Source organism: Oryctolagus cuniculus, chromosome 2, assembly GCF_051225735.1.
Source record: "Oryctolagus cuniculus isolate XC-2025 breed Fujian yellow rabbit chromosome 2, ASM5122573v1, whole genome shotgun sequence".
Lineage (NCBI taxonomy): Eukaryota > Metazoa > Chordata > Mammalia > Lagomorpha > Leporidae > Oryctolagus > Oryctolagus cuniculus.
In genome coordinates, this window is record NC_142868.1 from 170202993 (window position 1) to 170217276 (window position 14284).

General features: G+C 47.8%; 1 long non-coding RNA gene across 4 annotated transcripts in view; it reads left to right on the plus strand.

Moving 5' to 3' along the window:
* LOC138848641 (uncharacterized) overlaps window positions 1-12888 on the plus strand; it is a 94372-nt gene extending 81484 nt beyond the window's left edge. The window contains exons 2-4 of one of the 4 annotated variants that reach the window (XR_016230440.1): window positions 1237-1367; window positions 5922-6017; window positions 8496-12888. This is a non-coding gene — a long non-coding RNA (uncharacterized LOC138848641). The remainder of the gene's footprint in view (window positions 1-1236; window positions 1368-5921; window positions 6018-8495) is intronic. The other 3 variants (XR_016230441.1, XR_016230443.1, XR_016230442.1) reach the window with 3 other exon arrangements.
* The last annotated feature ends 1396 nt before the right edge of the window (window positions 12889-14284 follow it).

A 14284-nucleotide genomic window follows, 5' to 3' on the forward strand; every position in this document is an offset into this window, starting at 1 on the left:
TGGAGGATGGCCCAAGTGCTTGGGCCCTGCACCCCATGGGAGTCCAGGAGAAGTACCTGGCTCCTGCCATCGGATCAGCGCGGTGCACTGGCCACAGCGCGGCGGCCATTGGAGGGTGAACCAACGGCAAAAGGAAGACCTTTCTCTCTGTCTCTCTCTCTCTCTCACTGTCCACTCTGCCTGTCAAAAAAAAATAAAAATAAAAAGAATTCCGCTGCTTGAGAGTTGTTTTAGCCTAAATCAGCATTTTTCGCTGGTGGATTAGAACAGGTTGGTGTTGACGATTCAGTGGGCCTACATCATTCCAGGCAGACCTCGAGAATTGCTTCCACTTTTACTTGTAAACAATCAGCAAAGATAACTTTGACAGGACTCACCTTCTTACTAGAATGGCTAGGAGTGTCCACAGAGATGCTGAGAATCCCTGGGGAGGGTGGCGGGAGACTGGGGGAGTGGGGCACCAGGGAAAATCCTTGGGATGTGGTCTTCTGTCCATGCACTGCTCAGTACCCACCCACTTCCTCATGGGCAGTTCACCTTGTGTTTATCCTCAGTCTCACAGCACGTAAGTACACCAGGATGAATGATTTGCTAAGGACAGGAAACACAAGGCACGCTCGCATTGAAACCACGTTCAGTAAGAGCATAAAAGTAATATTCATTTTTCATATTTGCCTCTTGGTGCTATTTACCAGATGTAATTGTGTTCATCTCTTCAGACTTCTCATGAAGAAGCCAATGTTGAAAAAGGAAACTATACATACTATGTTGAAAATGAAGAGTATATTCAGCTTCTAACCCTCAGTACCTTTGAGAGTGATCCTATTTGGAGACAGGGTCTTTAAAGAGGTAATTAAGTTAAAGGGAGGTCATCAGAGGGGGTCCTCATTCAATGACTCAAATCCTCATAGGAAGAGGAAATTTGGGGCTGCCGTTGTGGTGTAGTGGGTAAAGCCACCGCCTGTGATGCTGGCATCCCATATGGCTACCAGTTCGAGGACCAACTGCTCCACTTGCAATCCAAGTTCCTACTGATGTACACAGGAAAGCAGCAGAAGATGGAGCAAGTTCTTGTGACCCTACCACCCATGAAGGAGATCTACATACACAAGATCCTGGCTCCGGGCTTCAGCCTGGCCCAGCCCCAGCCGTTGCGGCCATTTGGGGGGTGAATCAGCAGATAGAAGACTTCTCTGTCTCCATCTCTCCCTCTCTCTCTGTAACTCTGTATTTCAGATAAATAAATCTTTAAAAAAGAAAAGAGGACATTTGGACCCAGATGGACATAGAGGGAAGGCCATGAGAGGATGCAAGCGGAAGACAACATCCATAAACCAGGGAGAGAAGCCTCAGAAGAACCCAACCGGGTAGGCAACTTCATCTCAGATTTTTAAGGCTCTTTGTAAGGATAGCCCTGACGAACTCAGACAACGCTGTTAAGGGAAGGGGCCCCTTGACCCACGTTTCTAATGCATGCCCTCACTGATCCCCAGCAACTCTAATGGATGTTCCTACTGTCCCCTGCTCGTGCAACTCAGAAAACCAAGGCATAAAAAGGAGCATAATTTGCTCAGTGTCACGCAGACAGCAAATGACTGTCCCAGGCTGGAGCTGAGTCAGGACGTCTGATTCCCCAGAGGGTGCTGTTAGCCAGGAGTGAGTCTGCTCACAGTACCCACGTGTCTTTTGCTGACATGTATGCACAAAGCCTAGCCTGAAACACTTCTCTGCTCTTCCCATTTAGAGGCAAAATGCAAATATTTTTAAAGGAAATTAGTGTGCATAAGAATAATAAAAATAATTATATTCCAAGCACGTCAGGGAAGTATTTTGATGTCAAAAAACAAAGTTAAATTTCAACCCCAGTTTTAATATGCACTTATGACTCGAATCATGTTTTCTTAAGCAAGCCTCAATTTAAAAAAAAAAAAAAAAAGAGTAAAACTAAATGAATTTAGGCCGGCGCCGTGGCTCACTTGGCTAATCCTCCACCTGCGGCGCCGGCACCCCAGGTTCTAGTCCCGGTTGGGGCGCCAGATCCTGTCCCGGTTGCTCCTCTTCCAGTCCAGCTCTCTGCTGTGGCCCAGGAAGGCAGTGGAGGATGGCCCAAGTGCTTGGGCCCTGCACCCACATGGGAGACCAGGAAGAGGCACCTGGCTCCTGGCTTCGGATCGGCGCAGCGCACCAGCTGTAGCGGCCATTTGGAGAGTGAACCAACAGAAAAGGAAGACCTTTCTCTCTGTCTCTCTCTCTCTCTCTCTCACTGTCTAACTCTACCTGTCAAAAAAAAAAAAAAAAAAAAAACTAAATGAGTTTAAAGAAGTGTGTATATATATATATGTAATTATAAGAGTAGCTTCAAATAAGTGTTATGAAAGAAATTTTCATGTTATATTTCTATCAAGTTACAAAGTTTTATACATTGTATTATATCATATACAAATAAAATTCATTAACACATTCACTTATTCCACTTATAGTTACTGAGCTTTAACTATGTTCCAGGCAGGAGATTAGACCCTGGGGATAAAAAATAAAGGGACATGGGTCTTGCCTTCGTGGAGTTCACAGTTCACAAACAATAAATGTAGGTTGTGAAAATGCCCAGCAGGTGGGAAGGCAGGGTAGCGGTTACCTGTGGGGTAACTTCCTCCAGGTGTGGTGGGGGGGAAAAGCCTTTCAGACAACTAAGTGAAGATCTAAAGGAAGAGATGGGGCCGAACTGAACCCAAGAGCTTTTCGGGGAGGAAATCAGTGGTTCTGAGCCAGTAAAGAAGAGGAAAGAGCAGTAGTAGAAGAGTTGCTGAGGTGGCCAGGGCCCCGTTATGCAGGGCCTCAGGGCTATGGTGCAGTGCTCAGTTCCGTGGAAAGCCACGAGAGGGAAATGGGAGGGTGACAAGTGATGGGATCCGACCCATCTGAGAAAGCAGTTCTGCTGCTGTCTAGAGCTGGGTTGCAGGGAGCAAAGCTCTCGCGGAGCTTGTAGGAGACTCTTACAAGGCACGTGTTAGGCCTAGAGGTTAAGACACTGGTTAAGACACTTCTTCCCACATCTGAGTGCCTGAATTTGATCCCAGCTCTGGCTCCTGACTTCAGGTTCCTGCCAGTGTAGATGGTAAGATACAGAAATTGTGGCTCAAGTAATTGGGTTCGTGCTATCCATATGAGACCTGGCTCCTGGCTTCAGCCCATCAGCTGTTGTGGACATCTGGGGAGTGAACTGGTGGATGGTAGTCCTGTCTGTCTCTCTAGCTCAAAAAGTATACGTAAGGGGAAAAAAATCAGTTTTCAGAGTTGTAGACATAGAGTGAGGTATTTCATCCACTGGCTCACTCTCCACCCCCACCCCCCACATGGTTACAATGGCCAAGGCTGGGCCTGGCCAAAGCCAGAAGCCAGGAGCCAGGAGCTCGCTATGGGTTTCCCCAGGCCACTTGCAGGGAGCTGGATTGAAAGTGGAGCAGCTGGGACTCAGACCAGTGCCCAGATGGGATGCCAGCTTTGCAGGTGGTAGCTTTACCCTCTAGGCCACAGTGCTGGCCCCTAGGGCAACAATGTCTTTCTAAATTTACTCAGATCTGAATTATTTGTCAGTGAGCAGTTACGTATAAAGGGTTCTGGCCCACCTGGGGCTGTCCACTCTGACTGAGAAGACCACTCTGTATGTCCCAATGTGCCCCTCAGTGCCAGAACTTTCCTCGGCTCAGAGCGACTGTCTCACGTGGAAGGTTAGTATTCTGCCACTAGAACACCTCACCAAGTGTCCAGAGAGAATGGCATGGCCAAACTGGATGCTGACTCTTTTTCTTACATACTGCCTTAGGAGGCTGGACAGCAAGTTCTGCCTTAGCCCTGGGCCAGCCTCCCCATGTTAGTCTCCAAAAAGTCCACACACCCCAGGTGGATCGGCCAGCTCTCCTCGGCAGGCCTCGCTGGGATGCTGAAGCCTGTGGCTTCTCTGCACACAGGGACCTTGTACCTGAACGTTCTCTTCTCTGACGGCCAGCCCAGGCCTCTCTAACACTGCAGCCCATTCTCCCAGTACAAGATAGGCTGTACTTGGCTGGAATCTAATCTGGAAGTGTTTAATCCGTTTGCAGTACCAGGGCCAGCTACTTGATTTAAGAGGAGAGAGGACCACTTTTCTTTCTCTTCAAGAGAAACTTCAGACTTGATAGCCATCAATGCCTGAGTATCTGCATCACGTTTAATAACAGTTTTCACGGAGGAGACTCTGGGAAGAACATTGGACAAGTCAGAGAAAAGAGAAGAAAGGGAAACAGGAGGGGAGGAGAGGCTCTTACGGTGTCAAATCAGAAACCTCACTTGCTCTGCAAGAAATTCAGCGAATGAGTGTCTTGCCAAGTTAGTGTGGCGAACACAAGCACAACTAAGACAGCGCAGAGCATCCCCAAACGCTTCGGTGTGGGATTTGATGAGCATTTCAGGCTCTTTGCCCAGTGCTTGGGGTTTGGCCCAGTCCTGGTTCATGGTTGGGAAGTTTTCCTGTCCAAATGCTCCTATTTTTATTCCACCTCCATGCGGTTAATATCCGACTGATTCGTTCATCCCAAATTCTGCATCTGATACTCGTCAGGTATCCTCAGTGTCTGGCTATGCCCATTCCCTGTCATGTGGTTGCTGGAAATGTCAGAGCATTATCTCCATGCCTGGCTTCCAAAGCAGGTGCCCACCCCGCCTCTTTGTCCAGCGTTCTCTGTGACAAGGGTGGAGTGGAGACCATGCCATGTGTGGCGCAGCAGAAGGGTTGGGGACTTGGTTTTCAGGGGCAAAGCTTCAGGGAGCAGCGGGTGCTGTCTGCACGGTTTTGGAAGGGATGGCCTGTGCAGAGAGATTCAACTTCCTTTCTGTGGGCCCAGAGGGGTGGAACTAGGACCAGAGGAATAGGTGGGCTCATATGAGATGGATTTCCTCATTTCAAAGTGGCCAGGAAAAAAAGAGAACTTTTCTTCACCAAAGTGGTGGATTTACAATGTTCACTACTAATTTTTGGAGACAGGAAAGTGAATTAATAAAGCTACTCCATAGTTGGATCCAAAGAGCACAGAGAGCCCTTTTTAAGTGTTTGGTACTATATACCAGCACTCAGCACTCGGCACAATGCCTGGTATATATGAGAAGTACCTAGTGATTGTTTGTTCAATGAGTGTACAGCTGATTGGGTTAAAAATAAACTGACAGGGGCCAGCGCTGTGGTGCAGCGGGTTAATGCCCTGGCCTGAAATGCCAACATCCCATATGGACACCGGTTCTAGTCCCGGCTGCAGAACCAGGATGCCAGCCAGCTCCATCTGACCCAGGGCCTGTGCTCCTGCCACAACATCACTGACAAGGGAGTGCAACATATGGCAGTCCCTGCTTAGCCAGTTTCACTTTCTGTGGTTTCAGTTACCTGCTGTCAATCAAGGCATGAAAATATGCAATGGAAAACCCCAGAAAGAAAGAATTCCAAAGTTGAAATTGCACACTGCTCTGGGCAGCATGATGAATTCTCCTGCCTTGCTGTTTTGCTCTACCTGGGGGTGTGAATCATCCTGTCAGGCAATATAGTCACCGTGTATATGCTACCTGCCCCTTAGTCATCTAGTAGCCACCTTGATAAATATCAAATTTATTACTGCAATATCATAGGACTTATGTTCAAATAACCTGTAATTTACTTAATAATGACTCCAAGAGTAGTGATGCTGGCAGCTTTATTACAGCATATTGTTATTATTTCTCTATGTTTTATTAGGTATTGTCATTTATTGTCCCTAATTTATAAATTAAGATGCACCATGTGTTTGTGTAGGAAAAAACCTAGTCTACATAGGGTTCAGTACTATCTGTGTTTCAGTTGGGTCTTGGAATGTGCTCAGCTTGCATAAGGGATGTCAGCTGTGTTTTTCTTTTTCAAGGTTATTTGCGCTTATTGCTTCTTTGGCAAAGATGCAAAGATTCCAACCCAGCCTTGACCTGAAGCATCTTTTACACCCTGAAACTGTCAGCCACAGGTAAGAAAACTGAAGGAGCCAGGGAAGAGGTGCCTTCAGAGCAGGAGCACTGTGGGCCTGGTTTCTAAGCTCTGTTGGAGACCTGAACCCATTTCCACCCACATCAGAAGGTGGGTTTGCATCATTTGGATAGCTTTGTGTGTCTATGATGCAAGTCCAAAATTACTGCAAATCCTACTTTACAAATTAATAGTAATTCCCCTGTGGTTGAAAGATGGGCTCTCGTCCAGACCCATGGCTCAGAGGGCCACTTACTAGCAGTGTGGTTGTGGCCAGCAGCACAGGTGCCACATGGGCAGTGGAATCCGGGTCCCAGCTGCCTTGAAGAGTTGTTGTAGAACCCAGTGAAGAGCAGCACAGGGAGATGCTTATCTGTAAAGCCTGGTTGTATGAGTAAAGTTAGTCGTCATGATTTGTTCAATACTTTTCCATGAGAAGTAAAACACCTTTGACTTGAAATTAGAAAAAAAAAATCATAAGTTGAATAGACTGGATAATCTTGCATTCTTCTTTAAAAAGACTTTATATACAATATTATATGTTAGCATTACATATAATGTTCATGTGAAAATGGGAATTTCACACTGCGTCTCAGTACTTCTACCTGAGCTTGAAGTCAGCATCCAGAAGTAAGAATTGGCTCCTTCATCCATTGGTTCTAACTAGATTGTGCATCTTAAAATGGTCAGCCCCTTGTTCTAGCAACTAGAAAAAGAGAGAATATCTACAGCAGCTTCCACTTATTCTTGGGTCGTCGATGCTGTGTGGGATCTTTATGTTTTGCTTATGAATGTGGCTCCAGAATTACACCAAGTTCAACCCAATTAGAGCTCTCACCACCCAGAAGGCAAGGAGGAGAGAGGAATAGAGAAACGTGGTGAGGCCAATCCTATATTCTCCTTCGTCCCAATAAGCAATACAGTACCTAAGTGCAAGTTTCCCTGAGGTTAGTTGGAACAAGTTTCAGTGAGATTAGTTGGAACCTGTGGAGCTGGGGGTGGGGGAGGGGTGCAAATCTTTGAAGACTGGGCAGAATGGGGCAGAGTGGGGCACCTCATTGGAATATTTGGAGAGTGGGAGAGGTGGCCTTGGTGGCCTGGGAGCACCACTGGGGTCACTGGGGCTCAGCAAAGCACTGACGGGGAAGTGACAACTTTTGGCTTCATAATCATTTCACAGAGACATGGGCTGAGAAGCTAAGCTGGTTAACTCCTGTTTCATAATTATCTGGCAGTGGTTTGAGAACCAATAAATTCAAATAGTTCCACCTGCTCATAAAGCAAACAGTACAGCTGGTCAACATCAACTGCCTAAGATCTTTAGACTACATAATTAATTTAAAGATATTCAATGGGCCAGCACTGTGGCATAGAAGGTTAAGCCTCCGCCTTCAGTGCCAGCATCCAGTATGGGTGCCTGTTTGAGACCTGGCTGCTCCACTTCCAATTCAGCCCCCTGCTAATGTGCCTGGGATAGCAGTGGAGGATGGCCCAAGTCCTGGGGCTCCTGCACCCACATGGGAGACCCGGAAGCTACTCCTGGCTCCTAGTTTTATCTTAGGCCAACCCCAGCTGTTGCAGTCATTGGGGAGTAAACCAGTGCATGGAAGACCTCTCCCTCTCCCCTCTCCCCTCTCCCCTCCCCCTCCTCTTCCCTCCCCCTCCTCTTCCCTCCCCCTCCTCTCCTCTCCCCTCCCCCTCCTCTCCCTTCTCCCCTCCCCTCTCCCCTCTCCCTTCTCCCCTCCTCTCCCCTCTCCCCTTTCCCCTCCCCCTACTCTCCCTTCTCCCCTCCTCTCCCCTCTCCCCTCCTCTCCCTCCTCTCCCTTCTCCCCTCCTCTCACCTCTCCCCTCCTCTCACCTGTCCCCTCCTCTCCCTTCTCCCCTCTCCCCTCCTCTCACCTCTCCCCTCCTCTCCCTTCTCCCCTCTCCCCTCCTCTCCCTTCTCCCCTCCTCTCCCCTCTCCCCTCTCCCTCTCTCTCTCCCCTTCTATCTGTATTTCTGTCTTTCAAATAAATAAATAAATATTTTTAATAAAGATACTGAAACCAGCATAAAAAATTAAATATAATAAGCTCTGGCCACTAAGTCTCAAGATATGTCCATTTGCTCTGTTGTCATAGAGCTACCATTTATATTGAATTTCTACTTCTTTAATATGAAGGGTACATTGTAGGCACTCAGAAATGCCCAGACAGCATCTTTTACTTTGAAATTCTAACTTATTTTTGGCCATAATATTTTGTTTTCTCATTATGCATGAAAACGGTGACTAGCTTTGGGATTATTTAAGGTTGCTGTTTTGGGGACCCCTTTGACACTCAGCACTAGTCACATCCTTGGTGAAATGTTGACTGAATGACTTAGCAATGTCAATGACCCTGTCATGAATACCTTGTTTGTCTGTTGGTCTATGACGTAATGGAGGTTTAAGGAGAGTCTCTGATTGGGAGTCCCACTTCCTGTTTCTGGGTCTTGACAGCCAAGAAATGCCCCGGAGGTAAAGCAGGACAATGGACGCAGAAAGGGCTGACACCAAGGTGCAGAAATCTTGTCTTCTCTCCAACTAGGAGCATCCGCAGAGCTGAGCAAGGCGATCAGAAGCCTTGTTCATGTGAAAATGGGAATTTCACACTGTGTCTCAGTACTTCTACCTGAGCTTGAAGTCAGCATCCAGAAGTAAGAAGCCCACCTCGCAGAGGCTGGCACTTCAGGGGCCAGAAGCAGGAGGACTTTGTGTCTGAGGGCTCAGGGGAAGCTCTGTAGCTGCTCACCTTGTGACCGAGGGCCTGTCCTCTCTATCCCCCTCACCTCTCAGCCCATTTCACCTGCTGCCCCCTGCAGTTCCCCTGCCTGGGCACTCCGCTCACCTGGAGCCTGGGCTGCTCCGCCCTGCTAATTCCTACACACAGCACCATAAACAGCTGTGGCTGTGCCCCTGGGGCTCCTGGTGACCAGGAAAGCTGCTGCAGAGGATAGTGAAGGGTCAGGAAGCATTGACTGGCTCAATGGCAGCGTCTTCTGAGTCCCTGGTGGTGCTTCAAAGAGTGTTGGCCACATTTGGGATGGAAGAAAGTCGAAGAGGAAGAGGAGAGAGATAGTGTCTGCTTGTCAGTGTGCATTACCGATGATGGAGAGAAGACAAATTGTGACCCCATCTGACTTTCATACTTCCTGAAGGATACACACAGCCGCAAGCCACTCCTACCAGCACCATCACAGTTCACACATACTGAGTACTTCTTATGTGCTGGACAATATTCTAAGCACTTTTACATTTAAATCCTCCTAACAACCCTATGAAGAAGGGACTGTCAACCCCACGTTACGTACAAGGATAGGGAGACAAAGAAAGTGCAGGTCAATTGCCCAGCTGTAGAAGATCCAGGATCCCAAACTCGTGCCTCCCTGGCTTTAGAGGTCACGGTTCCCCTGCTATGTTATGTTGCTTCTCATAAAATACAAATAGATTCTCAGGACCTGATTTTAGGCTTTCATCCATTTTTACAAAACATTTCCTTATTTACTGCAATATCCAAAAGAACGGAGACTTCCATTTTCACTATTATTATTCCATTGTTTTGGCCATTGTAGATGTGATGTCAATCCATGTTTGAAATAGAATCTCTATATTTGGAAGGAATGACCAGAAAGGTCTCTTTGGTTGCACAAATATGAAACATGTGCTCTTGTTTTTCTTGGAAAATAGTGAAGTTATCAAAAACCCGGATGTAAATGCTACAGCCTCTCTTATTAAGTTCTATTTTGTAATATAAATGGAATGCGTTTTTAGGATGACTGCATCCTTACGGAATTAGAGACGTTTTTTCCCCCTCAATATGGATGGGAGCTATGTGGTTGGGACAGCACACAAAATGTTATTTAAATCTGGGTGACCCAGTGTTTGGAGGGCACAGCTTGCCGTCTGGGTAGGAGTGGGAGGTCCCCCTTAAGGAAATGGATGCCCCTGCTGCGGATCGTTCTGTGGGAGCAGGAGGTCAGGACTGTGAGATGGGGACAGGCCAGGAGACGTGCAGTGAGGCCAAGACGCTGGAGCCAAGGCAGGGAAGGAGGGTGGGCAAGGGAAGGTCAGGGGTCAGGAACCGCTGGAGGCCTGACTGCTGTGCTTTCTGGCATTAACTGGGTGACTCCCAGTTTCTTGCGCTACCTCTCTGCTTCCAGTTCCGCTGCAGGGCTGGTTCTAGCTGTGCTTTGGACATTTGCAGAACGTGGCCAGGCTCGAGTTAGGAGCCACATTGAGTGACCAGTGGTCTGAGAGGGAGGCCTGGGGGCAAGGACAGGGACACATCAGCGTGCCTCCAGGCGTGCCCCATAGGAGGAAGGGCATCACTCTCATTTGAGAGAAAGAGGCCCAGGCTTTGGTAGTTTGGATATGAAAGGGTATTTAGTCACACATTAAAGAAGCCTGAGGTTAGTCTGGTTTGTGTTGAAGCAATCTATGTTGCTAAACAATAGCGGAAAACCAGCTAATGCTTCATTTCACCAATCAAGTATTTCTCAAACTTAAGGAACAAACAAACCTTTTATAGAGCATTATCATGGATTCTCAATGTCACAATTTATGGTACTATTACAAAATAAATAAAAACATAAATCTAGGTTTAAAAACAGTCCTTATCCCTATTCTTACAAACCAACCACCTCCAAGTTAACACAAACAAAATTATAAAAGCACACTGCCTTGCTAACAATAGCAATTTACTGTGACTGACAATGAGTTTAAGACGAGAAAGTAGGGGCTGAGGTTGTGGCACAGTGGGTTAAGCCAGCACTTGTGAGGCTGGCATCCCATGCAGGTGCCAGTTCGAGTCCTGGCTGCTGCACTTCTGATTAGCTCCCTGTTAATGTACCTGGGAAAGCAGTGGAGGACGGCCTAAGTGCTTGGGCCCCTGCCACCCATATGGGAGACCCAGATGGAATTCCAGGATCCTGGCTTCAGCCTGGCCCAGCCCCAGCCATTGCAGCCATTTGGGGAATCAACCAGCAGATGGAAGACCTTTCTCTCTCACTGTCTGCCTCTCCCTCTCTCTCTGTAACTCTACCTTTCAAATAAATCAATAAATCCTTTAAAAAATTTAAATAAAAAAATAAAAATTCCAAAGCTTTGCTTTCCAGTTCAGCATAAATAGACCTCAAATTTAGCAATAATAAAAAATTCTGTCAGTGAGCCAACTGCAAATGCCCATTTTGACGATCTTCCTTCCACTAGATAACCAAATAAAGCCGCCTTATATCCACAAAGATGAGGCTACCTTTGTGGAATTTTTGGAACCTGCATTCATGGGAAGCTAATACAACTTACTACAGTGTGAATAAGAAACAGACCATTTTCGGTGGAGCACTTCCTCCCCCACTTACCGCAAGCTGACCTGAACAGAGACAGTGTGTAACATACCTGCTCACTCCCTGTGCGAATGTACTACTCAGAGCCCAGCACTTGCTGGTCCTTTCCTATGCGCAAGTTCAATTCTCCCACCCCCATTTTTTTTTCCCTGCAAAATCTTTATTCAAACGATGTGCCCTGGATCCAATAGGAACAGAAAATAACATTGCAAGGGCAGCAGTATTTTATGATCATGTGCTCATTCAGATGAACACATAGAGATTTGATTTTTTAAAAAGATTATCATCAAAGCAATAAGCACTCAAATAAATTCCTGAACAGAAGATAAAAGTCTTCAGGGATCCATCCCAAGGCTCCTGGCTGCTCCTGCCTGAGGGCAGAAACTGAATGCTGGTAACAGGTAGGAGCAGGGCTGCTCTGGCTTTGCCAGCATGTGTCTGGGTGACCGCCAGCCCCTCTCAGATGCCACCGATCCTGAGCCCACAGCACCACATACCTCTGTCTAGCTCTTCCACTCCGGAAGGCAACAGTCCTGGCGTCTGGGTTGTTCCCACCTGCAAAGACAGCCTCCCCTGGGATCCTGGGCTCCATCCCCAGCTCCACTTCCGATCCAGCTCCCAGCTAATGCACCTGGGAAAGCAGTGGAAAGAAGCCCAAGTGCGTGGGGCCCTGCCACCCATATTGGAGACCCGGATGGAGTTCTGGGCTCCTGGTGTCAGTCTGGCCCAGCCCTAGCCATTGTGGCCATTTGTGGAGTGAATCAGCCGATGAAAATTCTCTCACTTGCTCACTTGCTCTTTCAGTAACTCTGCCTTTCAAATAAATAAAATAAATCTTAAAAAAAAAAAAAAAAAGGCCACAGTCCTCTGCTGTAACCATCCAAGGCCAGGATCCAGACAAGGACCTCCCCTGTAACCCAGAACACATAGTAACCGCTCAGACTCTCCAGCCCTAAGCTTCTCTTGCTTTGCTCCTGCTTACAGAAACCACAGTAGAGGCTTCTGTCAGTGCCATGCTCTTCCCTTGTCCCCTCTGCCTCCCTCCAGCCCCTGGTGCTTCCCCGTGTGGCCCTAAGTGGTGTGGTGCACCTGTGTCTTGGGAACGCTAAGTAACAAATGAAATCGTCAGCGGCAACCATCTACTGCTCTATTGGCCTCACCACACCCAAATAACACCAAGACCCCAACTGCACTCAAAAAACAGTTTGGAGCCTGCTGTGAATGGGGAGAAGCATGAGACGCTCCTGAGTAAAGGGGCCTTGATTGGACTCTTTAAATCTTCAAGCCTAGCATGCTATTTAGAATCATTGTGGCTTCCATAGGTCTACAAAGGTCATTGGGAAAGGGCCCTAACATACTGTAGCCTTACTACTGCTGAGCAAAACAAAATAAAATAAAAACAAACGTAACAAGGAAATGAAGATTTCACCTTATCAGGGTAGAAGGTTGGGTCAGTGGGATGTGCAGCTACCTCCACAGTCTCCCACAGGAACAACCCCTTCCTCTTCCTCTCTTCCCACCCCCACGCAAATAGAATAACAAAGTTTAGAACAGGCCGGTGCCACGGCTCAAGAGGCTAATCCTCCACCTAGCAGTGCCGGCACACCAGGTTCTAGTCCCGGTTGGGGCACCGGATTCTGTTCCGGTTGCCCCTCTTCCAGGCCAGCTCTCTGCTGTGGCCCGGGAGGGCAGTGGAGGATGGCCCAAGTGCTTGGGCCCTGCACCCCATGGGAGACCAAGAGAAGCACCTGGCTCCTGCCTTCGGATCAGTGTGGTGCATAGGCTGCAGCGCGCCAGCCGTGGCGGCCATTGGAGGGTGAACCAACAGCAAAAGGAAGACCTTTCTCTCTCTCTCTCTCTCTCACTATCCACTCTGCCTGTCAAAAACAACAACAACAACAAAAAAAAAAAACAACAAAACCAAAAGATAAGTAATTGGGCTTTAAGTACATAATCGGATGAATCCCATGTCATGTTAAGTTCTTCCTTCCCTAACCGGGTTGTCACAGACAGGGCTGTGCTGGTTTTAAAATGTGCCCTCAGGGACAGGTGTTTGGCACAGTGGTTAAAATGACAATTGGGACACCCACGGCCCATATTGGAGTGCTTGGATTTGAGGCCTGGTTTCTCTGCTTCTGATTGATTTCCTGCTAAGGCACACCCTGGGAGGCAGCAGATGATGGCTCCCACATCCGGTTCTCTGCCATCCATGTGGGAGACCCAGACTGTGTTCTGGGCTCCTGGTTTCAGCCTGGTCCAGTCCTGGCTGTTCCAGGCATTTGAAGAGTAGATCAATAGATGCAAGATCTCTCTCTCTCTCTCTCTGTCTCTCTGTTGTCTCGTACCCTTTGTCTCTTCCTTCTAATAAAGTGAAAATAAATAATTAATAAAAAACATTAAATGAAGCATGTCCTCGAATTCTTCAAGACTCTCACGTTAAGGGGTCTATGTCTCCTGCCTTGTATTTTGTTCTTTCTTTGCGTGATTGATTGGTCAGCTTTGACTGGCTGTCAGGCATTGTGAGTTTATCTGGTGCTGGATAGTTCTGAATTCCTGTAAATGCTGTTGGGCTTTGTTCTGGGACACAGCTGAGTTATTTGAAAGCCATTAGATCCTTTGCAATCTTGCTTTCCCGATGTGTTGGGTGGAGGCAGGATAACAGGTAGTCTAGCGATAACCGTGCCTCACTGCTGAGGCAAGACGCTTCTGAATAATCTCTCGAGTGCCCTGTGAAGCAACAAGTTGTGCAGTCTGGCTGGCAGAAACAGGCGCTGCTCCCGGCCTGGTGGGTGTGAGCACAGCTGCTCCTGTCCTGTCAGCCGCTCTGCCCCAGCTGCCTTGCAGGAGCCGCTTCATCCATAGGCGCTGACAGATAACTCCTACTCTCCGGGCTGGGAAGGCCCTCCC